The sequence below is a fragment of the Strongylocentrotus purpuratus genome, unplaced genomic scaffold, assembly GCF_000002235.5.
Source record: "Strongylocentrotus purpuratus isolate Spur 01 unplaced genomic scaffold, Spur_5.0 spur5_scaffold_9, whole genome shotgun sequence".
Classification (NCBI taxonomy): Eukaryota; Metazoa; Echinodermata; class Echinoidea; order Camarodonta; family Strongylocentrotidae; genus Strongylocentrotus; species Strongylocentrotus purpuratus.
The window spans coordinates 15,504,961-15,530,103 of NW_022145615.1; positions in this window are offsets into that span (position 1 = coordinate 15,504,961).

Here is a 25,143-nt window from a genome sequence, read left to right on the forward strand (position 1 = left end):
CCTGAGGGGGGGGGGGGGGCAAGGGGGCAGAGTGCCCCCCCCCCTGACGGGCTGCAGGGAAAAAAGAAAAAGGGGGAAGGGGAAAGGAAAAAAGGGGGAAAAAGTAAAAAAAAAGGGGAAAGAAAAGAAAGGAAAGGAAAGGGAAAAAAAGGAAAAGGGGAAAGAAAAAAAAGAAAAGAAAGGAAAGAAAGAGAAAAAAGGAAAAAGAAGAGAAGAGGAAGAAAAAGGGAAAAGAAAGGCCGAGATAAAAAAAATGGGGAAATAAAAAAAAAAGACCATGACCATACGCACGGGGGGGGGGGGGCAGTTGACCCCAGATATTTTGAAAACGTGCAGTTTTTTTCCTGAAAATATTTAACAAAGTTTACAAGTAGTGAAGGCCTATACCAAATCCTTCAATTCTATGTTTGAAAATGCAAAAGTACCCTCATGACCAGTTCGGTCGCTCGAACTCCCTTCACTCCTTTCGCTTTTGAGTTTCTTCGAAAACTTTTTACGCATCTTTCCCCCTCCCCCACCAGAAAAATATTCCGCATACGGCCCTGAAAAAGACAAATGAAAATAGGAAAATATAAGTGATATAACAAATTCGACACTCTTCGCTGGCGCGAGCTGCTTGCTAGCCTATTTTGTATTAATTGTTTTCACTTGCTCGTCTCCCTGAAGAAAAAAAAGGATTAGCATTGCCTAGAATACAATAATATTGTGCCTGCCCCGACTGGCCCCGACCTGCAACCATGGCAACAATAACACCCAATTTATGTACCAAATGCTACTAAAAGAGACTAATTCATTGTTTTTCTCTCGCTACGCTCGCTCGCGAATAAATGGAATAGACATTGCCTTCAAAATAATTGTACCCACCCTAGACCTGCAACAATATCATTAAAAATGGAAGTGTTTTTTCGCCTCTCGCCAAAAAGGAATTGATATCGCGTTAAACGCAATTGCGCCCATCCCGACCTGCACCAATAACAGTGGCGGATCCAGGGGGGGGGGCACAGGGGGCACGTGCCCCCCCCCCCCCGGCCCAAAAAAAAGAAAAGGAGAAAAAGGAGGGGGAAAGAAAAAGGAGAGGAAAAAGAAAAAAAGGGAAGAGAGAAAGAAGAAGAAAAGAGGGAGGAAAGAAAAGGGGAGAGGAGAAAAAGGAGGGGAAAGGGAAAGAGAGAGGAGAGAAAAGGCGGAAAAAGAAGAAAAGGCGGAAAGACGGAGGAGAGAAAAGGGGGAAAAGGAGAATAATGAGAAGGGAAAAGAAAGAAAGTGGGATGATATTATAAGAAGGTGTTTTTTTTTTACCGGGTATGGGGCGGGGGGGCATGCGATTTTAAGTCGAACGTGACTAGTACCAAAGATTTTATCTCCTTTATATCTTATAACTTCTAACTTCTAACTTAGTCTTGAATTAATTTTCCATTATACCTATTCTAAGTGCTCTTTCAGCATGCAGATTGTCCCCGCCATTAATCCTGCCACAGTTGCTGGTTTCATTGTCATATTATTTTCTGTCATCCCTGTGGCCGCGAAGTTTCTATCCGTTTCGCAAGCACTTCTTTTCCATCGCCTACATGTAATGCTTATTGCTTCCAGTTTGCAAAAGATCCCAGTGGCGGATCTGTGGGGGGGGGGGGGATGGGGGAGGGGTTAGGGGGTTTAACCCCCCCCCCCTTGGGCTGCCAAGTGAAAATGTAATGTGAATAGAAAAACGCCATCATGTGTCCAGACCCACACAGTATCCGCATCGCCATCGGGTCGAACCCCCCTCAAACTGTTACTTGATTTAAAAAGACGTTATCATAAACTGCTGTTTATGGTCTCCATTGTGTTAGTATATAGATCACTGACGGGGGGTTCAAAATAGCCCCCCCCCCCCAAAAAAAAAAGTTCGCGGCTCGTGGACGATGCTCCGCATCGTCATGGGTCGAACCCCCCTTAAACTGTTACTTGATTTAAAAAGACGTGCACTGCTTTTTATGGTCTCCATTGTGTTAGTATATAGATGCCAGGAAAACATCACTTACGGGGGTTCAAAATAGCACCCCAAAAATCGCCTCGCCGCGGCTCGTGGACAATGCTCTGCATCGTCTTATGGGTCGACCCCCCTTAAACTGTTACTTGATTTAAATAGACGTAATTATCATGCACTGCTTTTTATGGTCTCCATTATGTCAGTAGATGCCAGGCAAACATCAGTTACGGGGGTTCAAAATAGCCCCCCCCCCCCAAATCGCCTCGCCGCTACCCGGCTCGGACTTCTCGGCTCGTGGACGATGCTCTGCATCGATATGGGTCGAACCCCCCTTAAACCGTTACTTGATTTAAAAAGACGTTATCATGCACTGCTTTTTATGGTCTACATTGTGTTAGTATATAGATGCCAGGAAAACATCCCTTACGGGGGTTCAAAATAGCACCCCAAAAAATCGCCAGGAAAACATCACTTACGGGGGTTCAAAATAGCACCCCAAAAAATCGCCTCGCCGCTACGCGGCTCGTGAACAATGCTCTGCATCGTCTTTGGGTCGACCCCCCCTTAAACTGTTACTTGATTTAAAAAGACGTTATTATCATGCACTGCTTTTTATGGTCTCCATAATTGTGTCAGTAGATGCCAGGAAAACATCACTTACGGGGGTTCAAAATGGCAACAACAAAAAAAATCGCCTCGCCGCTTCGCGGCTCGTGGACGATGCTCCGTGTCGTCATTGGGTCAACCCCCCTCCCCTTAGCAAAAAGCCAGATCCCATCATCCGCCCCTGGATCCCTACTCTTTGTGAGGGGGTAGGAAAAGCAATAATATTTTACGTCATATTACTCCAAGAAGTGCCTGAAAATGCACCTAATGTGGTTCTAAAATTGCAAATGCTTCCTGGATCCGCCACTGAATAAAAACAAGTTTATGTATTCATTTCTATTAAAAGAGAATTTTTTTTTTGCTTGCTCGCTATGCTCGCTCGCCAAAATGGAATTGACATTTCTAACAAAATATGTGCGCCCCCTTGCCTGCAACAATAAACCCAGTAAATAAGTATCAAACGTTATTTTAAGAGATATTGTTTCCTTGCTCGCCATAATTGATTAATTGATTGGTTTTAGTGATTGATATATGAGTTGATTTTTTAACCCTCTCTTGCTACGCTGTCTTTACAATTAAAATCGCTAACAAACATGCTCGCCCCAACCTACAACAAATTACCAGTTAATAATTATGTACCAAACGTTATTCAAAGAAAATTTGGTTTCGCTCTCTAGCTACGCTCCCTCGCCAAAATGGAATTAACATCACCTTAAACATGATTGTGTAAGCCCCGACCTGCAACAAAAAACCTGAAAATTATGTACCAATCATCATTAAATTTGTTTTTCTCGCTCGCTACGCTCGCTCGCCAAAATAGAAGTAACATCGCCTTCACTATAAATCACGCTTGTGCCCGGCCCCGACATTGAACAATGAAACCAAGTTTATGTACCACGTTCTCATTAAAAGAGAAGTGATTTTAGAGAAGTGACTTTTTTTCCCTCGCTCGCCGAAGTGGAATTATGCTTACATTACTAACAAATGTGCCCGCTACTGACCTGCTACAATATCATTAAAAGGAGAAATGGGGGGGGGGGGGGGTTGCCTGCTCGCCAAAATGGGATTGACAACACGATTGTACCTATTCCCGACCTGCAACAATGAAACAAAGTTTATGTACCAATTCACTGAGGACAATTGAACCAAGTTTAATTGGCAATTATTAAAAAAAGAAGCGATTTTTATTTTCTTGCCCGCTACGCTCGCTCGCTCGCCAAAATGAAATTAACATCGCCCCAACCTGCAACAACCAGTTAATAATTATGTATCAAACGTTATTCAAAGAAGTTTTGGTGTGCTCTCTCGCCAAAACGGAATTTACATCACCTTAGACATGATTGTGTAAGCCCCGACCTGCAACAACAAAAAAAACTGAAATTTATGAACCAATTATCATTACACAAATTTTGCTATCTCGCTACGCTCGCTCGCCAAAATAGAAATAACATCGCTTTTAATAATCACGTCCCTGACATGGAACAATGAAACCAAGTTCATGTACCATGTTCGCTCGCTCACTACCTCGTGGAATTATGTGCCCACCACTGACCTGCTACAAGATCATTAAAAAGAGAAATGTAGGGGGGTTGCCTGCCCGCCAAAATGAGATTGACATTGCCTGAAACATGATTGTGCCCGCCCCCGACCTGGAACAATGAAACAAATTTGATAGCAATTCATTAAGAGAAATTGTATTTTCGCTCGCTAGCTAAAATGGGTATAAAATCACCCTAAACACAATATTGTTCCCGCACCCGGCATGGGACAATTGAACCAAGTTTAAGTGGCAATTATTAAAAAAGAAGGGATTTTTTGTCTTGCTCGCTACGCTCGCTTGCAAAAATGAAATTAACGCCGCTAACAAATAAATGTGCCCACCCCCGACTTGCAACAATACCGGTTTATATACCAAACGTTACTTTAAGATATTTTTGGCCGCTCGCTCACCAGAAGTGAAAATTATCATCGCCCTTTTTTCCTTCTCGATCGCTTGCCCCTCCTCACGGAGTACCTCAGGTACACCACTGGGACAGAGCCCCCGGAAGCTCAGGGGTTTTAGGTATTTAATAACGGTCAGATGAGCATCCAAGGGCCCGCCTTAGAGCCCTTGGTGGGGTCCAGGGGGCAGGGCCCCCGGAAGCTCAGTGGTTTTTAGTATTTAATTATGGTCAGATGAGCATCCAGGGGCCCGCTTTAGAGCCCTTGGTGGGGTCCAGGGGGCAGAGCCCCCGGAAGCTCAGTGGTTTTTGGTATTTAATTATGGTCAGATGAGCATCCAGGGGCCCACCTTATAGGGCCCTTGGTGGGGTCCAGGGGCCAGAGCCCCCGGAAGCTTAGAGGTTTTAGGTATTTAATTATGGTCAGATGAGCATCCAGGGGCCCGCCTTATAGGGCCCTTGGTGGGGTCCAGGAGGCAGAGCCCCCGGAAGCTCAGGGGTTTTAGGTATTTAATTACGGTCAGATGAGCATCCAGGGGCCCGCCTTAGGGCCCTTGGTGGGTCCAGGGGGCATAACTCCTGGAAGCTCAGTGGTTTTTGGTATTTAATTATGGCCAGATGAGCATCCAGGGGCCCGCCTTATAGGGCCCTTGGTGGGGTCCAGGAGGCAGAGCCCCCGGAAGCTCAGGGGTTTTAGGTATTTAATTACGGTCAGATGAGCATCCAAGGGCCCGACTTAGAGCCCTTGGTGGGGTCCAGGGGACAGAGCCCTCGGAAGCTCAGTGGTTTTTGGTATTTAATTATGGTCAGATGAGCATCTAGGGGCCCGCCTTATAGGGCCCTTGGTGGGGTCCAGGGGCCAGAGCCCCCGGAAGCTTAGAGGTTTTAGGTATTTAATTACGGTCAGATGAGCATCCAGGGGCCCGCCTTAGGGCCCTTGGTGGGGTCCAGGGGGCATAACTCCTGGAAGCCCAGGGTTTTTAGGTATTTAATTACGGTCAGATGAGCATTTTTATACCTTATTTGTGACATTGGCAGGTCACTTATTTTTTCTCTCCGTCTTTCTTTCTTTTTCTCTTTAACATACTTTTTCAAAAAGTGAGGGGGGTGGCTCGAGCCCAGCCACTTTGCAGACCATGACATAAAGGCTTCTAAATAAGCGTATTTTTCGTTCGACTGTAGTTTGGGAATTTCTTATTTTCCGACAAACGCAAAAAAGGTACGACTTACAAAAAAATGGAGAAAAAATACCGGAAAATCATGTCATAACAGCAACATTAATTGTAAATCACTGGTATCGTATAGATATCCCCCCCCCCTCCCCATTAGTACGCCAGCGTTCAGGGGCTCATGTCTTCTCACCCCTATAACAAAACAAAAAACAGACACGCTTTCCCATTCTCGCACAATATGTCCACGATATGCGCGTATCGCTATTATAAACCGTATAGGTAGCATGTGCAATGTTTATGAAATTTAATTCCTGTGAACTTTTCTTTTCTTTGAATGGAATGGTATATGTGATTTAATTAAGGTTGTTATCATAGTTATGTTCTTTTGGATTAAAAATACAAACCATGTTTATTCCTTTACTTTACTTTTTTTTTTTTGAGGGGAGGGGGGGGGGCGTTTTTTTTTTTGGAGGGGGGGGGGGGGGCAAAAATGCGTTTTGCCCCCACCCCCACTTTTTTGACTGGGGGGGGGCAACTGCCCCTCTGCCCCCCCACTTCCGGCTCCTATGTTTGAACCCCCTCCCCCCAAAAAATAAAATAAACACCTTAACTATAAACCTATAAACAAGACTTTTGGAGAAAAAAATGAGATTTCCATGTTTTGTACATAAATTATGAAAATGAGTGATTTTCAAGCTGATATGCAAAGACAAAAGGTCACGTGCTTTTGCATAGGCTTAGGCCAAACAAAAAAAATCGTTTGTTGTCCTCGATTGCTTTTCTGGAGTAGGGGCGGGCGGGCGGATTTTTTCTTCTTTTTTTTTCTTTTTTTTCCCCCCATTTAAAAAAAAAAAAAAAAAAATTTCCATAAAAAAAATAAATAATTGTGATTGTCAAGCATTTAAACAAACAAAGTCTATAAAACACTTTAATAAGGTAAAAGACTAGTTTCATGCAAAATGAATATCAAGACCAACACAGAAAGTATTTTGGGCTTTGAAATACAGCACCTTTTAAATCTCCATTGTACTACTTATAGCTACTTGCGCCCTCTATGTAGCAAAAAATGCCTAATCGGTGACCATTGGTCCCCCATGATCCTCTTTATCTTATATTAACTGAGAGCTGATTTGATGAGATAAACACATGTCTAGTGACCTTGCAGGGTGGTCTAATCCCTCCTGTAAACTAGTACAGATGGGCTTTAAAATGAGTTTAAGAATGCTCAGAACCTGATTTGAATGAACGGCATTTTGAAATAGAAAAATAAAAATGGCAAGTTTAATAAAATACCTAATTGCGTACTGAAAAGACAAAACTGGCAACGGGACGCATTTTGATCCTTCCAAATGCATAAAATGGTATGTTTGGCAGTTTAGATTGCTCCCCAAAAAAAAAATAAAAAAAAAAAAAAAAAAAAAAAAACATACGAGCGGCCCGAAAAAGACGAGCGGGCGGTCGAGGACAACCAAATGATTTTTTTTTTTTGGCCTTAGGAAGATTTTCAGGATTGGGGGGGGGGGGGCTCCATCATTTGTTTTTGACCCGCCGTTTGAAGATTTTTTTTCCCCCGACTGCCCCCCCCCCCCGTTGTCGCCATTTTAGACAATCCAAAATTGTTAAGCCTTCCTTTTTTTATGGAGGGGGGGGGGGGGGTAGAGTGATTACCTGGAAACACAGTATATTTTTTGCCTTTTGGGTCTAAATTATATACCCAATAGGCAATAAAATCATGCGAGCGCATAGCGCGAGCTGATTTTTTTTCTTTTCTCTCTCGATAAAGTGACCTGAAATCGCTGCATTCTAAACCCTTATTTTAAATGAATCCCCTGAAATAATCATTCTAACATAGGTTAAATAGATTAAACAAATATGGCGTCGGAGGTTCTCGGATGCTAATCACGTTCGGAATTCCATATGCAGTTAAACCATGCGAGCGCAAAGCGCGAGCCGAATTTTTTGGATATAATGACTTGATAATGTAGAGTGGCCTGAGCGGGAAGGGCGTGGTTCTAAACTTACAGACAGGGGCGTCGCTAGACCTTTTTCAGTGGGGGAGGGGGGAGGGGTGTAGAGGCCAACGATTACCGACAAAACTAGCCACCAAATACCGACAAAATTAAATGTCCCAATATCTACAAATTTAACCCTATAAACCCGGAGCCGAAGACTATATTGTATTTCCTATGAACTATCTATAATACTTGCATATGCGCAAATGGTCATTTTCTTCGACGACATAAATATACGATTTATTTCGCCAACTAGTCAAAGTCAGCATCATATAGCTAGATATTTTAATGCAGGCGTGTAGCTAGGATCTTATTTTAGGGAGGGACGGTAGTGAGCAAGCGAATCACTTAAAGGGGGTGGGTGAAAGGCCTCACGCGAAGCACGAAAGCTTAGACGTTCCTTAAATTATTAGAGTAAGAAGACGATTCGTTGAATATACCGTTCTCGACTCTTAATAAGCCCTAATTTATTGTCTGAATTCTGTTTCCCCCTACCGAGCGAAGCGCGGAAGCTTTGACGTTTCTTTAGAATATTAGATTAAGAAAACGATTCGTTGTGACGTTCTTGACTCTTAATCCTTGTCTGAATTCAGTCCCCTCCCACGCGAAAGCTTAGACGTTCCTTTAATAATTATTAGACAAATTAGAGTAAGAAAACGATTCGTTGTACCGTTTTAGACTCTTAACCCTTGTCTCAAAGAAATTTCCAGCTTTTAATACACAGCCAGGATTTAGTAATGCACCTAGACTAGATCTATGTGTGACCAAAACCAAAACCAAAGTCAAAAAGACAAAAGGGAAAATTGAAAAATCGTTCAGAATCAGACACCCCCCCCCCCTAAAAAGTGCCTACCTGATTAATAATTGTATACACCTAAAAGTTAAATAGCATTAATTATGTTTCCAATAGTATGCCGGGAACGGGTAAACAACCCCTGGTTTTGAATTCTTGCATTAGATTAAAGTGTTCATTTCGATAAGAACGTTGGAAATGAATTCCTGCATCAAGATGTACAGGTGTTCATTTCCAATAACACGTTAGACAATAGACTGTTTTTTCCGGGGACGCGACATTCTCGCCAAGAGACAGACTCCTCCCATTTTTGTCGGTGACTAGTATTCAGACCACTCTAAGAGTTATGCTTTGTCATTGGTTATAATGAATTAAAGGTATTACTCCTCTCTTAATTGGTCGGATGACCTAATGGTGTCTTCGTAAGGGTCCTCCTGGTTGTGGCTGGTGATAATTAAATGCCATGTGCATGTGCGGGGATTTGTGGTCATATTATTTGAGAGTTTATTTCATTCCGTTTAGGATGTGCTGCTAGTTTACTGCCGATATGGCCGTCCAGCCTCTGAGAGAAGCAGCTTTATAATTAATAAAGTGGACTTCAACTGTATATCCGAGCTTCTTTTTGTTTTCATTTATATTTGAACTTGTCGTCTCGACCCAACTCATTAACTAGCCCACCACATTTGGTAGTACGGATGGGGTCAACTTTCTTTCGTTGCAGTTGGCATGCTAGCGATTACCACTGGTTCGTCGTGCCGACCCACCACTCGAACTCGATATCATTTGCTCGGAGCCATGGACTTCTAAAAGGTATATATACTGTCATTTTGCGCTATAAAAGGGCCATTTGAAGCATGTTTTACATTTGCAAATATCTATCTTAAAAAGGAAGCCATGGACTTCTAAGAGGTATCATTATGTTGCGCTTGAGCTTCTCTATCTGTTCTTGACATCGGTTTATCTCTCTCATCTTTATTTCTTGCGCAATCAAAAGAAAACGATTAAATCGCGTATATACTGTCATTTTGCGCTATAAAAGGGCCATTTTGAAGCATGTTTTACATTTGCAAATATCTTTCTTAAAAAGGAAGCCATGGACTTCTAAGAGGTATCATTATGTTGCGCTTGAGCTTCTCTATCTGTTCTTGACATCGGTTTATCTCTCTCATCTTTATTTCTTGCGCAATCAAAAGAAAACGATTAAATCGCGTATATACTGTCATTTTGCGATATAAAAGGGCCATTTTGAAGCATGTTTTACCTTTGCAAATATCTATCTTAAAAAGAAAGCCATGGACTTCTAAGAGGTATCATTATGTTGCGCTTGAGCTTCTCTATCTGTTCTTGACATCGGTTTATCTCTTTCATCTTTATTTCTTGCGCAATCAAAAGAAAACGATTAAATCGCGTATATACTGTCATTTTGCGCTATAAAAGGGCCATTTTGAAGCATGTTTTACATTTGCAAATATCTTTCTTAAAAAGGAAGCCATGGACTTCTAAGAGGTATCATTATGTTGCGCTTGAGCTTCTCTATCTGTTCTTGACATCGGTTTATCTCTCTCATCTTTATTTCTTGCGCAATCAAAAGAAAACGATTAAATCGCGTATATACTGTCATTTTGCGCTATAAAAGGGCCATTTTGAAGCATGTTTTACATTTGCAAATATCTTTCTTAAAAAGGAAGCCATGGACTTCTAAGAGGTATCATTATGTTGCGCTTGAGCTTCTCTATCTGTTCTTGACATCGGTTTATCTCTCTCATCTTTATTTCTTGCGCAATCAAAAGAAAACGATTAAATCGCGTATATACTGTCATTTTGCGCTATAAAAGGGCCATTTTGAAGCATGTTTTACATTTGCAAATATCTTTCTTAAAAAGGAAGCCATGGACTTCTAAGAGGTATCATTATGTTGCGCTTGAGCTTCTCTATCTGTTCTTGACATCGGTTTATCTCTCTCATCTTTATTTCTTGCGCAATCAAAAGAAAACGATTAAATCGCGTATATACTGTCATTTTGCGCTATAAAAGGGCCATTTTGAAGCATGTTTTACATTTGCAAATATCTTTCTTAAAAAGGAAGCCATGGACTTCTAAGAGGTATCATTATGTTGCGCTTGAGCTTCTCTATCTGTTCTTGACATCGGTTTATCTCTCTCATCTTTATTTCTTGCGCAATCAAAAGAAAACGATTAAATCGCGTATATACTGTCATTTTGCGCTATAAAAGGGCCATTTTGAAGCATGTTTTACATTTGCAAATATCTTTCTTAAAAAGGAAGCCATGGACTTCTAAGAGGTATCATTATGTTGCGCTTGAGCTTCTCTATCTGTTCTTGACATCGGTTTATCTCTCTCATCTTTATTTCTTGCGCAATCAAAAGAAAACGATTAAATCGCGTATATACTGTCATTTTGCGCTATAAAAGGGCCATTTTGAAGCATGTTTTACATTTGCAAATATCTTTCTTAAAAAGGAAGCCATGGACTTCTAAGAGGTATCATTATGTTGCGCTTGAGCTTCTCTATCTGTTCTTGACATCGGTTTATCTCTCTCATCTTTATTTCTTGCGCAATCAAAAGAAAACGATTAAATCGCGTATATACTGTCATTTTGCGCTATAAAAGGGCCATTTTGAAGCATGTTTTACATTTGCAAATATCTTTCTTAAAAAGGAAGCCATGGACTTCTAAGAGGTATCATTATGTTGCGCTTGAGCTTCTCTATCTGTTCTTGACATCGGTTTATCTCTCTCATCTTTATTTCTTGCGCAATCAAAAGAAAACGATTAAATCGCGTATATACTGTCATTTTGCGCTATAAAAGGGCCATTTTGAAGCATGTTTTACATTTGCAAATATCTTTCTTAAAAAGGAAGCCATGGACTTCTAAGAGGTATCATTATGTTGCGCTTGAGCTTCTCTATCTGTTCTTGACATCGGTTTATCTCTCTCATCTTTATTTCTTGCGCAATCAAAAGAAAACGATTAAATCGCGTATATACTGTCATTTTGCGCTATAAAAGGGCCATTTTGAAGCATGTTTTACATTTGCAAATATCTTTCTTAAAAAGGAAGCCATGGACTTCTAAGAGGTATCATTATGTTGCGCTTGAGCTTCTCTATCTGTTCTTGACATCGGTTTATCTCTTTCATCTTTATTTCTTGCGCAATCAAAAGAAAACGATTAAATCGCGTATATACTGTCATTTTGCGCTATAAAAGGGCCATTTTGAAGCATGTTTTACATTTGCAAATATCTTTCTTAAAAAGGAAGCCATGGACTTCTAAGAGGTATCATTATGTTGCGCTTGAGCTTCTCTATCTGTTCTTGACATCGGTTTATCTCTCTCATCTTTATTTCTTGCGCAATCAAAAGAAAACGATTAAATCGCGTATATACTGTCATTTTGCGCTATAAAAGGGCCATTTTGAAGCATGTTTTACATTTGCAAATATCTTTCTTAAAAAGGAAGCCATGGACTTCTAAGAGGTATCATTATGTTGCGCTTGAGCTTCTCTATCTGTTCTTGACATCGGTTTATCTCTCTCATCTTTATTTCTTGCGCAATCAAAAGAAAACGATTAAATCGCGTATATACTGTCATTTTGCGCTATAAAAGGGCCATTTTGAAGCATGTTTTACATTTGCAAATATCTTTCTTAAAAAGGAAGCCATGGACTTCTAAGAGGTATCATTATGTTGCGCTTGAGCTTCTCTATCTGTTCTTGACATCGGTTTATCTCTCTCATCTTTATTTCTTGCGCAATCAAAAGAAAACGATTAAATCGCGTATATACTGTCATTTTGCGCTATAAAAGGGCCATTTTGAAGCATGTTTTACATTTGCAAATATCTTTCTTAAAAAGGAAGCCATGGACTTCTAAGAGGTATCATTATGTTGCGCTTGAGCTTCTCTATCTGTTCTTGACATCGGTTTATCTCTTTCATCTTTATTTCTTGCGCAATCAAAAGAAAACGATTAAATCGCGTATATACTGTCATTTTGCGCTATAAAAGGGCCATTTTGAAGCATGTTTTACATTTGCAAATATCTTTCTTAAAAAGGAAGCCATGGACTTCTAAGAGGTATCATTATGTTGCGCTTGAGCTTCTCTATCTGTTCTTGACATCGGTTTATCTCTCTCATCTTTATTTCTTGCGCAATCAAAAGAAAACGATTAAATCGCGTATATACTGTCATTTTGCGCTATAAAAGGGCCATTTTGAAGCATGTTTTACATTTGCAAATATCTTTCTTAAAAAGGAAGCCATGGACTTCTAAGAGGTATCATTATGTTGCGCTTGAGCTTCTCTATCTGTTCTTGACATCGGTTTATCTCTCTCATCTTTATTTCTTGCGCAATCAAAAGAAAACGATTAAATCGCGTATATACTGTCATTTTGCGCTATAAAAGGGCCATTTTGAAGCATGTTTTACATTTGCAAATATCTTTCTTAAAAAGGAAGCCATGGACTTCTAAGAGGTATCATTATGTTGCGCTTGAGCTTCTCTATCTGTTCTTGACATCGGTTTATCTCTCTCATCTTTATTTCTTGCGCAATCAAAAGAAAACGATTAAATCGCGTATATACTGTCATTTTGCGCTATAAAAGGGCCATTTTGAAGCATGTTTTACATTTGCAAATATCTTTCTTAAAAAGGAAGCCATGGACTTCTAAGAGGTATCATTATGTTGCGCTTGAGCTTCTCTATCTGTTCTTGACATCGGTTTATCTCTTCATCTTTATTTCTTGCGCAATCAAAAGAAAACGATTAAATCGCGTATATACTGTCATTTTGCGCTATAAAAGGGCCATTTTGAAGCATGTTTTACATTTGCAAATATCTTTCTTAAAAAGGAAGCCATGGACTTCTAAGAGGTATCATTATGTTGCGCTTGAGCTTCTCTATCTGTTCTTGACATCGGTTTATCTCTCTCATCTTTATTTCTTGCGCAATCAAAAGAAAACGATTAAATCGCGTATATACTGTCATTTTGCGCTATAAAAGGGCCATTTTGAAGCATGTTTTACATTTGCAAATATCTTTCTTAAAAAGGAAGCCATGGACTTCTAAGAGGTATCATTATGTTGCGCTTGAGCTTCTCTATCTGTTCTTGACATCGGTTTATCTCTCTCATCTTTATTTCTTGCGCAATCAAAAGAAAACGATTAAATCGCGTATATACTGTCATTTTGCGCTATAAAAGGGCCATTTTGAAGCATGTTTTACATTTGCAAATATCTTTCTTAAAAAGGAAGCCATGGACTTCTAAGAGGTATCATTATGTTGCGCTTGAGCTTCTCTATCTGTTCTTGACATCGGTTTATCTCTCTCATCTTTATTTCTTGCGCAATCAAAAGAAAACGATTAAATCGCGTATATACTGTCATTTTGCGCTATAAAAGGGCCATTTTGAAGCATGTTTTACATTTGCAAATATCTTTCTTAAAAAGGAAGCCATGGACTTCTAAGAGGTATCATTATGTTGCGCTTGAGCTTCTCTATCTGTTCTTGACATCGGTTTATCTCTTTCATCTTTATTTCTTGCGCAATCAAAAGAAAACGATTAAATCGCGTATATACTGTCATTTTGCGCTATAAAAGGGCCATTTTGAAGCATGTTTTACATTTGCAAATATCTTTCTTAAAAAGGAAGCCATGGACTTCTAAGAGGTATCATTATGTTGCGCTTGAGCTTCTCTATCTGTTCTTGACATCGGTTTATCTCTCTCATCTTTATTTCTTGCGCAATCAAAAGAAAACGATTAAATCGCGTATATACTGTCATTTTGCGCTATAAAAGGGCCATTTTGAAGCATGTTTTACATTTGCAAATATCTTTCTTAAAAAGGAAGCCATGGACTTCTAAGAGGTATCATTATGTTGCGCTTGAGCTTCTCTATCTGTTCTTGACATCGGTTTATCTCTCTCATCTTTATTTCTTGCGCAATCAAAAGAAAACGATTAAATCGCGTATATACTGTCATTTTGCGCTATAAAAGGGCCATTTTGAAGCATGTTTTACATTTGCAAATATCTTTCTTAAAAAGGAAGCCATGGACTTCTAAGAGGTATCATTATGTTGCGCTTGAGCTTCTCTATCTGTTCTTGACATCGGTTTATCTCTCTCATCTTTATTTCTTGCGCAATCAAAAGAAAACGATTAAATCGCGTATATACTGTCATTTTGCGCTATAAAAGGGCCATTTTGAAGCATGTTTTACATTTGCAAATATCTTTCTTAAAAAGGAAGCCATGGACTTCTAAGAGGTATCATTATGTTGCGCTTGAGCTTCTCTATCTGTTCTTGACATCGGTTTATCTCTCTCATCTTTATTTCTTGCGCAATCAAAAGAAAACGATTAAATCGCGTATATACTGTCATTTTGCGCTATAAAAGGGCCATTTTGAAGCATGTTTTACATTTGCAAATATCTTTCTTAAAAAGGAAGCCATGGACTTCTAAGAGGTATCATTATGTTGCGCTTGAGCTTCTCTATCTGTTCTTGACATCGGTTTATCTCTCTCATCTTTATTTCTTGCGCAATCAAAAGAAAACGATTAAATCGCGTATATACTGTCATTTTGCGCTATAAAAGGGCCATTTTGAAGCATGTTTTACATTTGCAAATATCTTTCTTAAAAAGGAAGCCATGGACTTCTAAGAGGTATCATTATGTTGCGCTTGAGCTTCTCTATCTGTTCTTGACATCGGTTTATCTCTCTCATCTTTATTTCTTGCGCAATCAAAAGAAAACGATTAAATCGCGTATATACTGTCATTTTGCGCTATAAAAGGGCCATTTTGAAGCATGTTTTACATTTGCAAATATCTTTCTTAAAAAGGAAGCCATGGACTTCTAAGAGGTATCATTATGTTGCGCTTGAGCTTCTCTATCTGTTCTTGACATCGGTTTATCTCTTTCATCTTTATTTCTTGCGCAATCAAAAGAAAACGATTAAATCGCGTATATACTGTCATTTTGCGCTATAAAAGGGCCATTTTGAAGCATGTTTTACATTTGCAAATATCTTTCTTAAAAAGGAAGCCATGGACTTCTAAGAGGTATCATTATGTTGCGCTTGAGCTTCTCTATCTGTTCTTGACATCGGTTTATCTCTCTCATCTTTATTTCTTGCGCAATCAAAAGAAAACGATTAAATCGCGTATATACTGTCATTTTGCGCTATAAAAGGGCCATTTTGAAGCATGTTTTACATTTGCAAATATCTTTCTTAAAAAGGAAGCCATGGACTTCTAAGAGGTATCATTATGTTGCGCTTGAGCTTCTCTATCTGTTCTTGACATCGGTTTATCTCTCTCATCTTTATTTCTTGCGCAATCAAAAGAAAACGATTAAATCGCGTATATACTGTCATTTTGCGCTATAAAAGGGCCATTTTGAAGCATGTTTTACATTTGCAAATATCTTTCTTAAAAAGGAAGCCATGGACTTCTAAGAGGTATCATTATGTTGCGCTTGAGCTTCTCTATCTGTTCTTGACATCGGTTTATCTCTCTCATCTTTATTTCTTGCGCAATCAAAAGAAAACGATTAAATCGCGTATATACTGTCATTTTGCGCTATAAAAGGGCCATTTTGAAGCATGTTTTACATTTGCAAATATCTTTCTTAAAAAGGAAGCCATGGACTTCTAAGAGGTATCATTATGTTGCGCTTGAGCTTCTCTATCTGTTCTTGACATCGGTTTATCTCTCTCATCTTTATTTCTTGCGCAATCAAAAGAAAACGATTAAATCGCGTATATACTGTCATTTTGCGCTATAAAAGGGCCATTTTGAAGCATGTTTTACATTTGCAAATATCTTTCTTAAAAAGGAAGCCATGGACTTCTAAGAGGTATCATTATGTTGCGCTTGAGCTTCTCTATCTGTTCTTGACATCGGTTTATCTCTCTCATCTTTATTTCTTGCGCAATCAAAAGAAAACGATTAAATCGCGTATATACTGTCATTTTGCGCTATAAAAGGGCCATTTTGAAGCATGTTTTACATTTGCAAATATCTTTCTTAAAAAGGAAGCCATGGACTTCTAAGAGGTATCATTATGTTGCGCTTGAGCTTCTCTATCTGTTCTTGACATCGGTTTATCTCTCTCATCTTTATTTCTTGCGCAATCAAAAGAAAACGATTAAATCGCGTATATACTGTCATTTTGCGCTATAAAAGGGCCATTTTGAAGCATGTTTTACATTTGCAAATATCTTTCTTAAAAAGGAAGCCATGGACTTCTAAGAGGTATCATTATGTTGCGCTTGAGCTTCTCTATCTGTTCTTGACATCGGTTTATCTCTCTCATCTTTATTTCTTGCGCAATCAAAAGAAAACGATTAAATCGCGTATATACTGTCATTTTGCGCTATAAAAGGGCCATTTTGAAGCATGTTTTACATTTGCAAATATCTTTCTTAAAAAGGAAGCCATGGACTTCTAAGAGGTATCATTATGTTGCGCTTGAGCTTCTCTATCTGTTCTTGACATCGGTTTATCTCTCTCATCTTTATTTCTTGCGCAATCAAAAGAAAACGATTAAATCGCGTATATACTGTCATTTTGCGCTATAAAAGGGCCATTTTGAAGCATGTTTTACATTTGCAAATATCTTTCTTAAAAAGGAAGCCATGGACTTCTAAGAGGTATCATTATGTTGCGCTTGAGCTTCTCTATCTGTTCTTGACATCGGTTTATCTCTCTCATCTTTATTTCTTGCGCAATCAAAAGAAAACGATTAAATCGCGTATATACTGTCATTTTGCGCTATAAAAGGGCCATTTTGAAGCATGTTTTACATTTGCAAATATCTTTCTTAAAAAGGAAGCCATGGACTTCTAAGAGGTATCATTATGTTGCGCTTGAGCTTCTCTATCTGTTCTTGACATCGGTTTATCTCTCTCATCTTTATTTCTTGCGCAATCAAAAGAAAACGATTAAATCGCGTATATACTGTCATTTTGCGCTATAAAAGGGCCATTTTGAAGCATGTTTTACATTTGCAAATATCTTTCTTAAAAAGGAAGCCATGGACTTCTAAGAGGTATCATTATGTTGCGCTTGAGCTTCTCTATCTGTTCTTGACATCGGTTTATCTCTCTCATCTTTATTTCTTGCGCAATCAAAAGAAAACGATTAAATCGCGTATATACTGTCATTTTGCGCTATAAAAGGGCCATTTTGAAGCATGTTTTACATTTGCAAATATCTTTCTTAAAAAGGAAGCCATGGACTTCTAAGAGGTATCATTATGTTGCGCTTGAGCTTCTCTATCTGTTCTTGACATCGGTTTATCTCTCTCATCTTTATTTCTTGCGCAATCAAAAGAAAACGATTAAATCGCGTATATACTGTCATTTTGCGCTATAAAAGGGCCATTTTGAAGCATGTTTTACATTTGCAAATATCTTTCTTAAAAAGGAAGCCATGGACTTCTAAGAGGTATCATTATGTTGCGCTTGAGCTTCTCTATCTGTTCTTGACATCGGTTTATCTCTCTCATCTTTATTTCTTGCGCAATCAAAAGAAAACGATTAAATCGCGTATATACTGTCATTTTGCGCTATAAAAGGGCCATTTTGAAGCATGTTTTACATTTGCAAATATCTTTCTTAAAAAGGAAGCCATGGACTTCTAAGAGGTATCATTATGTTGCGCTTGAGCTTCTCTATCTGTTCTTGACATCGGTTTATCTCTCTCATCTTTATTTCTTGCGCAATCAAAAGAAAACGATTAAATCGCGTATATACTGTCATTTTGCGCTATAAAAGGGCCATTTTGAAGCATGTTTTACATTTGCAAATATCTTTCTTAAAAAGGAAGCCATGGACTTCTAAGAGGTATCATTATGTTGCGCTTGAGCTTCTCTATCTGTTCTTGACATCGGTTTATCTCTCTCATCTTTATTTCTTGCGCAATCAAAAGAAAACGATTAAATCGCGTATATACTGTCATTTTGCGCTATAAAAGGGCCATTTTGAAGCATGTTTTACATTTGCAAATATCTTTCTTAAAAAGGAAGCCATGGACTTCTAAGAGGTATCATTATGTTGCGCTTGAGCTTCTCTATCTGTTCTTGACATCGGTTTATCTCTCTCATCTTTATTTCTTGCGCAATCAAAAGAAAACGATTAAATCGCGTATATACTGTCATTTTGCGCTATAAAAGGGCCATTTTGAAGCATGTTTTACATTTGCAAATATCTTTCTTAAAAAGGAAGCCATGGACTTCTAAGAGGTATCATTATGTTGCGCTTGAGCTTCTCTATCTGTTCTTGACATCGGTTTATCTCTCTCATCTTTATTTCTTGCGCAATCAAAAGAAAACGATTAAATCGCGTATATACTGTCATTTTGCGCTATAAAAGGGCCATTTTGAAGCATGTTTTACATTTGCAAATATCTTTCTTAAAAAGGAAGCCATGGACTTCTAAGAGGTATCATTATGTTGCGCTTGAGCTTCTCTATCTGTTCTTGACATCGGTTTATCTCTCTCATCTTTATTTCTTGCGCAATCAAAAGAAAACGATTAAATCGCGTATATACTGTCATTTTGCGCTATAAAAGGGCCATTTTGAAGCATGTTTTACATTTGCAAATATCTTTCTTAAAAAGGAAGCCATGGACTTCTAAGAGGTATCATTATGTTGCGCTTGAGCTTCTCTATCTGTTCTTGACATCGGTTTATCTCTCTCATCTTTATTTCTTGCGCAATCAAAAGAAAACGATTAAATCGCGTATATACTGTCATTTTGCGCTATAAAAGGGCCATTTTGAAGCATGTTTTACATTTGCAAATATCTTTCTTAAAAAGGAAGCCATGGACTTCTAAGAGGTATCATTATGTTGCGCTTGAGCTTCTCTATCTGTTCTTGACATCGGTTTATCTCTCTCATCTTTATTTCTTGCGCAATCAAAAGAAAACGATTAAATCGCGTATATACTGTCATTTTGCGCTATAAAAGGGCCATTTTGAAGCATGTTTTACATTTGCAAATATCTTTCTTAAAAAGGAAGCCATGGACTTCTAAGAGGTATCATTATGTTGCGCTTGAGCTTCTCTATCTGTTCTTGACATCGGTTTATCTCTCTCATCTTTATTTCTTGCGCAATCAAAAGAAAACGATTAAATCGCGTATATACTGTCATTTTGCGCTATAAAAGGGCCATTTTGAAGCATGTTTTACATTTGCAAATATCTTTCTTAAAAAGGAAGCCATGGACTTCTAAGAGGTATCATTATGTTGCGCTTGAGCTTCTCTATCTGTTCTTGACATCGGTTTATCTCTCTCATCTTTATTTCTTGCGCAATCAAAAGAAAACGATTAAATCGCGTATATACTGTCATTTTGCGCTATAAAAGGGCCATTTTGAAGCATGTTTTACATTTGCAAATATCTTTCTTAAAAAGGAAGCCATGGACTTCTAAGAGGTATCATTATGTTGCGCTTGAGCTTCTCTATCTGTTCTTGACATCGGTTTATCTCTCTCATCTTTATTTCTTGCGCAATCAAAAGAAAACGATTAAATCGCGTATATACTGTCATTTTGCGCTATAAAAGGGCCATTTTGAAGCATGTTTTACATTTGCAAATATCTTTCTTAAAAAGGAAGCCATGGACTTCTAAGAGGTATCATTATGTTGCGCTTGAGCTTCTCTATCTGTTCTTGACATCGGTTTATCTCTCTCATCTTTATTTCTTGCGCAATCAAAAGAAAACGATTAAATCGCGTATATACTGTCATTTTGCGCTATAAAAGGGCCATTTTGAAGCATGTTTTACATTTGCAAATATCTTTCTTAAAAAGGAAGCCATGGACTTCTAAGAGGTATCATTATGTTGCGCTTGAGCTTCTCTATCTGTTCTTGACATCGGTTTATCTCTCTCATCTTTATTTCTTGCGCAATCAAAAGAAAACGATTAAATCGCGTATATACTGTCATTTTGCGCTATAAAAGGGCCATTTTGAAGCATGTTTTACATTTGCAAATATCTTTCTTAAAAAGGAAGCCATGGACTTCTAAGAGGTATCATTATGTTGCGCTTGAGCTTCTCTATCTGTTCTTGACATCGGTTTATCTCTCTCATCTTTATTTCTTGCGCAATCAAAAGAAAACGATTAAATCGCGTATATACTGTCATTTTGCGCTATAAAAGGGCCATTTTGAAGCATGTTTTACATTTGCAAATATCTTTCTTAAAAAGGAAGCCATGGACTTCTAAGAGGTATCATTATGTTGCGCTTGAGCTTCTCTATCTGTTCTTGACATCGGTTTATCTCTCTCATCTTTATTTCTTGCGCAATCAAAAGAAAACGATTAAATCGCGTATATACTGTCATTTTGCGCTATAAAAGGGCCATTTTGAAGCATGTTTTACATTTGCAAATATCTTTCTTAAAAAGGAAGCCATGGACTTCTAAGAGGTATCATTATGTTGCGCTTGAGCTTCTCTATCTGTTCTTGACATCGGTTTATCTCTCTCATCTTTATTTCTTGCGCAATCAAAAGAAAACGATTAAATCGCGTATATACTGTCATTTTGCGCTATAAAAGGGCCATTTTGAAGCATGTTTTACATTTGCAAATATCTTTCTTAAAAAGGAAGCCATGGACTTCTAAGAGGTATCATTATGTTGCGCTTGAGCTTCTCTATCTGTTCTTGACATCGGTTTATCTCTCTCATCTTTATTTCTTGCGCAATCAAAAGAAAACGATTAAATCGCGTATATACTGTCATTTTGCGCTATAAAAGGGCCATTTTGAAGCATGTTTTACATTTGCAAATATCTTTCTTAAAAAGGAAGCCATGGACTTCTAAGAGGTATCATTATGTTGCGCTTGAGCTTCTCTATCTGTTCTTGACATCGGTTTATCTCTCTCATCTTTATTTCTTGCGCAATCAAAAGAAAACGATTAAATCGCGTATATACTGTCATTTTGCGCTATAAAAGGGCCATTTTGAAGCATGTTTTACATTTGCAAATATCTTTCTTAAAAAGGAAGCCATGGACTTCTAAGAGGTATCATTATGTTGCGCTTGAGCTTCTCTATCTGTTCTTGACATCGGTTTATCTCTCTCATCTTTATTTCTTGCGCAATCAAAAGAAAACGATTAAATCGCGTATATACTGTCATTTTGCGCTATAAAAGGGCCATTTTGAAGCATGTTTTACATTTGCAAATATCTTTCTTAAAAAGGAAGCCATGGACTTCTAAGAGGTATCATTATGTTGCGCTTGAGCTTCTCTATCTGTTCTTGACATCGGTTTATCTCTCTCATCTTTATTTCTTGCGCAATCAAAAGAAAACGATTAAATCGCGTATATACTGTCATTTTGCGCTATAAAAGGGCCATTTTGAAGCATGTTTTACATTTGCAAATATCTTTCTTAAAAAGGAAGCCATGGACTTCTAAGAGGTATCATTATGTTGCGCTTGAGCTTCTCTATCTGTTCTTGACATCGGTTTATCTCTCTCATCTTTATTTCTTGCGCAATCAAAAGAAAACGATTAAATCGCGTATATACTGTCATTTTGCGCTATAAAAGGGCCATTTTGAAGCATGTTTTACATTTGCAAATATCTTTCTTAAAAAGGAAGCCATGGACTTCTAAGAGGTATCATTATGTTGCGCTTGAGCTTCTCTATCTGTTCTTGACATCGGTTTATCTCTCTCATCTTTATTTCTTGCGCAATCAAAAGAAAACGATTAAATCGCGTATATACTGTCATTTTGCGCTATAAAAGGGCCATTTTGAAGCATGTTTTACATTTGCAAATATCTTTCTTAAAAAGGAAGCCATGGACTTCTAAGAGGTATCATTATGTTGCGCTTGAGCTTCTCTATCTGTTCTTGACATCGGTTTATCTCTCTCATCTTTATTTCTTGCGCAATCAAAAGAAAACGATTAAATCGCGTATATACTGTCATTTTGCGCTATAAAAGGGCCATTTTGAAGCATGTTTTACATTTGCAAATATCTTTCTTAAAAAGGAAGCCATGGACTTCTAAGAGGTATCATTATGTTGCGCTTGAGCTTCTCTATCTGTTCTTGACATCGGTTTATCTCTCTCATCTTTATTTCTTGCGCAATCAAAAGAAAACGATTAAATCGCGTATATACTGTCATTTTGCGCTATAAAAGGGCCATTTTGAAGCATGTTTTACATTTGCAAATATCTTTCTTAAAAAGGAAGCCATGGACTTCTAAGAGGTATCATTATGTTGCGCTTGAGCTTCTCTATCTGTTCTTGACATCGGTTTATCTCTCTCATCTTTATTTCTTGCGCAATCAAAAGAAAACGATTAAATCGCGTATATACTGTCATTTTGCGCTATAAAAGGGCCATTTTGAAGCATGTTTTACATTTGCAAATATCTTTCTTAAAAAGGAAGCCATGGACTTCTAAGAGGTATCATTATGTTGCGCTTGAGCTTCTCTATCTGTTCTTGACATCGGTTTATCTCTCTCATCTTTATTTCTTGCGCAATCAAAAGAAAACGATTAAATCGCGTATATACTGTCATTTTGCGCTATAAAAGGGCCATTTTGAAGCATGTTTTACATTTGCAAATATCTTTCTTAAAAAGGAAGCCATGGACTTCTAAGAGGTATCATTATGTTGCGCTTGAGCTTCTCTATCTGTTCTTGACATCGGTTTATCTCTCTCATCTTTATTTCTTGCGCAATCAAAAGAAAACGATTAAATCGCGTATATACTGTCATTTTGCGCTATAAAAGGGCCATTTTGAAGCATGTTTTACATTTGCAAATATCTTTCTTAAAAAGGAAGCCATGGACTTCTAAGAGGTATCATTATGTTGCGCTTGAGCTTCTCTATCTGTTCTTGACATCGGTTTATCTCTCTCATCTTTATTTCTTGCGCAATCAAAAGAAAACGATTAAATCGCGTATATACTGTCATTTTGCGCTATAAAAGGGCCATTTTGAAGCATGTTTTACATTTGCAAATATCTTTCTTAAAAAGGAAGCCATGGACTTCTAAGAGGTATCATTATGTTGCGCTTGAGCTTCTCTATCTGTTCTTGACATCGGTTTATCTCTCTCATCTTTATTTCTTGCGCAATCAAAAGAAAACGATTAAATCGCGTATATACTGTCATTTTGCGCTATAAAAGGGCCATTTTGAAGCATGTTTTACATTTGCAAATATCTTTCTTAAAAAGGAAGCCATGGACTTCTAAGAGGTATCATTATGTTGCGCTTGAGCTTCTCTATCTGTTCTTGACATCGGTTTATCTCTCTCATCTTTATTTCTTGCGCAATCAAAAGAAAACGATTAAATCGCGTATATACTGTCATTTTGCGCTATAAAAGGGCCATTTTGAAGCATGTTTTACATTTGCAAATATCTTTCTTAAAAAGGAAGCCATGGACTTCTAAGAGGTATCATTATGTTGCGCTTGAGCTTCTCTATCTGTTCTTGACATCGGTTTATCTCTCTCATCTTTATTTCTTGCGCAATCAAAAGAAAACGATTAAATCGCGTATATACTGTCATTTTGCGCTATAAAAGGGCCATTTTGAAGCATGTTTTACATTTGCAAATATCTTTCTTAAAAAGGAAGCCATGGACTTCTAAGAGGTATCATTATGTTGCGCTTGAGCTTCTCTATCTGTTCTTGACATCGGTTTATCTCTCTCATCTTTATTTCTTGCGCAATCAAAAGAAAACGATTAAATCGCGTATATACTGTCATTTTGCGCTATAAAAGGGCCATTTTGAAGCATGTTTTACATTTGCAAATATCTTTCTTAAAAAGGAAGCCATGGACTTCTAAGAGGTATCATTATGTTGCGCTTGAGCTTCTCTATCTGTTCTTGACATCGGTTTATCTCTCTCATCTTTATTTCTTGCGCAATCAAAAGAAAACGATTAAATCGCGTATATACTGTCATTTTGCGCTATAAAAGGGCCATTTTGAAGCATGTTTTACATTTGCAAATATCTTTCTTAAAAAGGAAGCCATGGACTTCTAAGAGGTATCATTATGTTGCGCTTGAGCTTCTCTATCTGTTCTTGACATCGGTTTATCTCTCTCATCTTTATTTCTTGCGCAATCAAAAGAAAACGATTAAATCGCGTATATACTGTCATTTTGCGCTATAAAAGGGCCATTTTGAAGCATGTTTTACATTTGCAAATATCTTTCTTAAAAAGGAAGCCATGGACTTCTAAGAGGTATCATTATGTTGCGCTTGAGCTTCTCTATCTGTTCTTGACATCGGTTTATCTCTCTCATCTTTATTTCTTGCGCAATCAAAAGAAAACGATTAAATCGCGTATATACTGTCATTTTGCGCTATAAAAGGGCCATTTTGAAGCATGTTTTACATTTGCAAATATCTTTCTTAAAAAGGAAGCCATGGACTTCTAAGAGGTATCATTATGTTGCGCTTGAGCTTCTCTATCTGTTCTTGACATCGGTTTATCTCTCTCATCTTTATTTCTTGCGCAATCAAAAGAAAACGATTAAATCGCGTATATACTGTCATTTTGCGCTATAAAAGGGCCATTTTGAAGCATGTTTTACATTTGCAAATATCTTTCTTAAAAAGGAAGCCATGGACTTCTAAGAGGTATCATTATGTTGCGCTTGAGCTT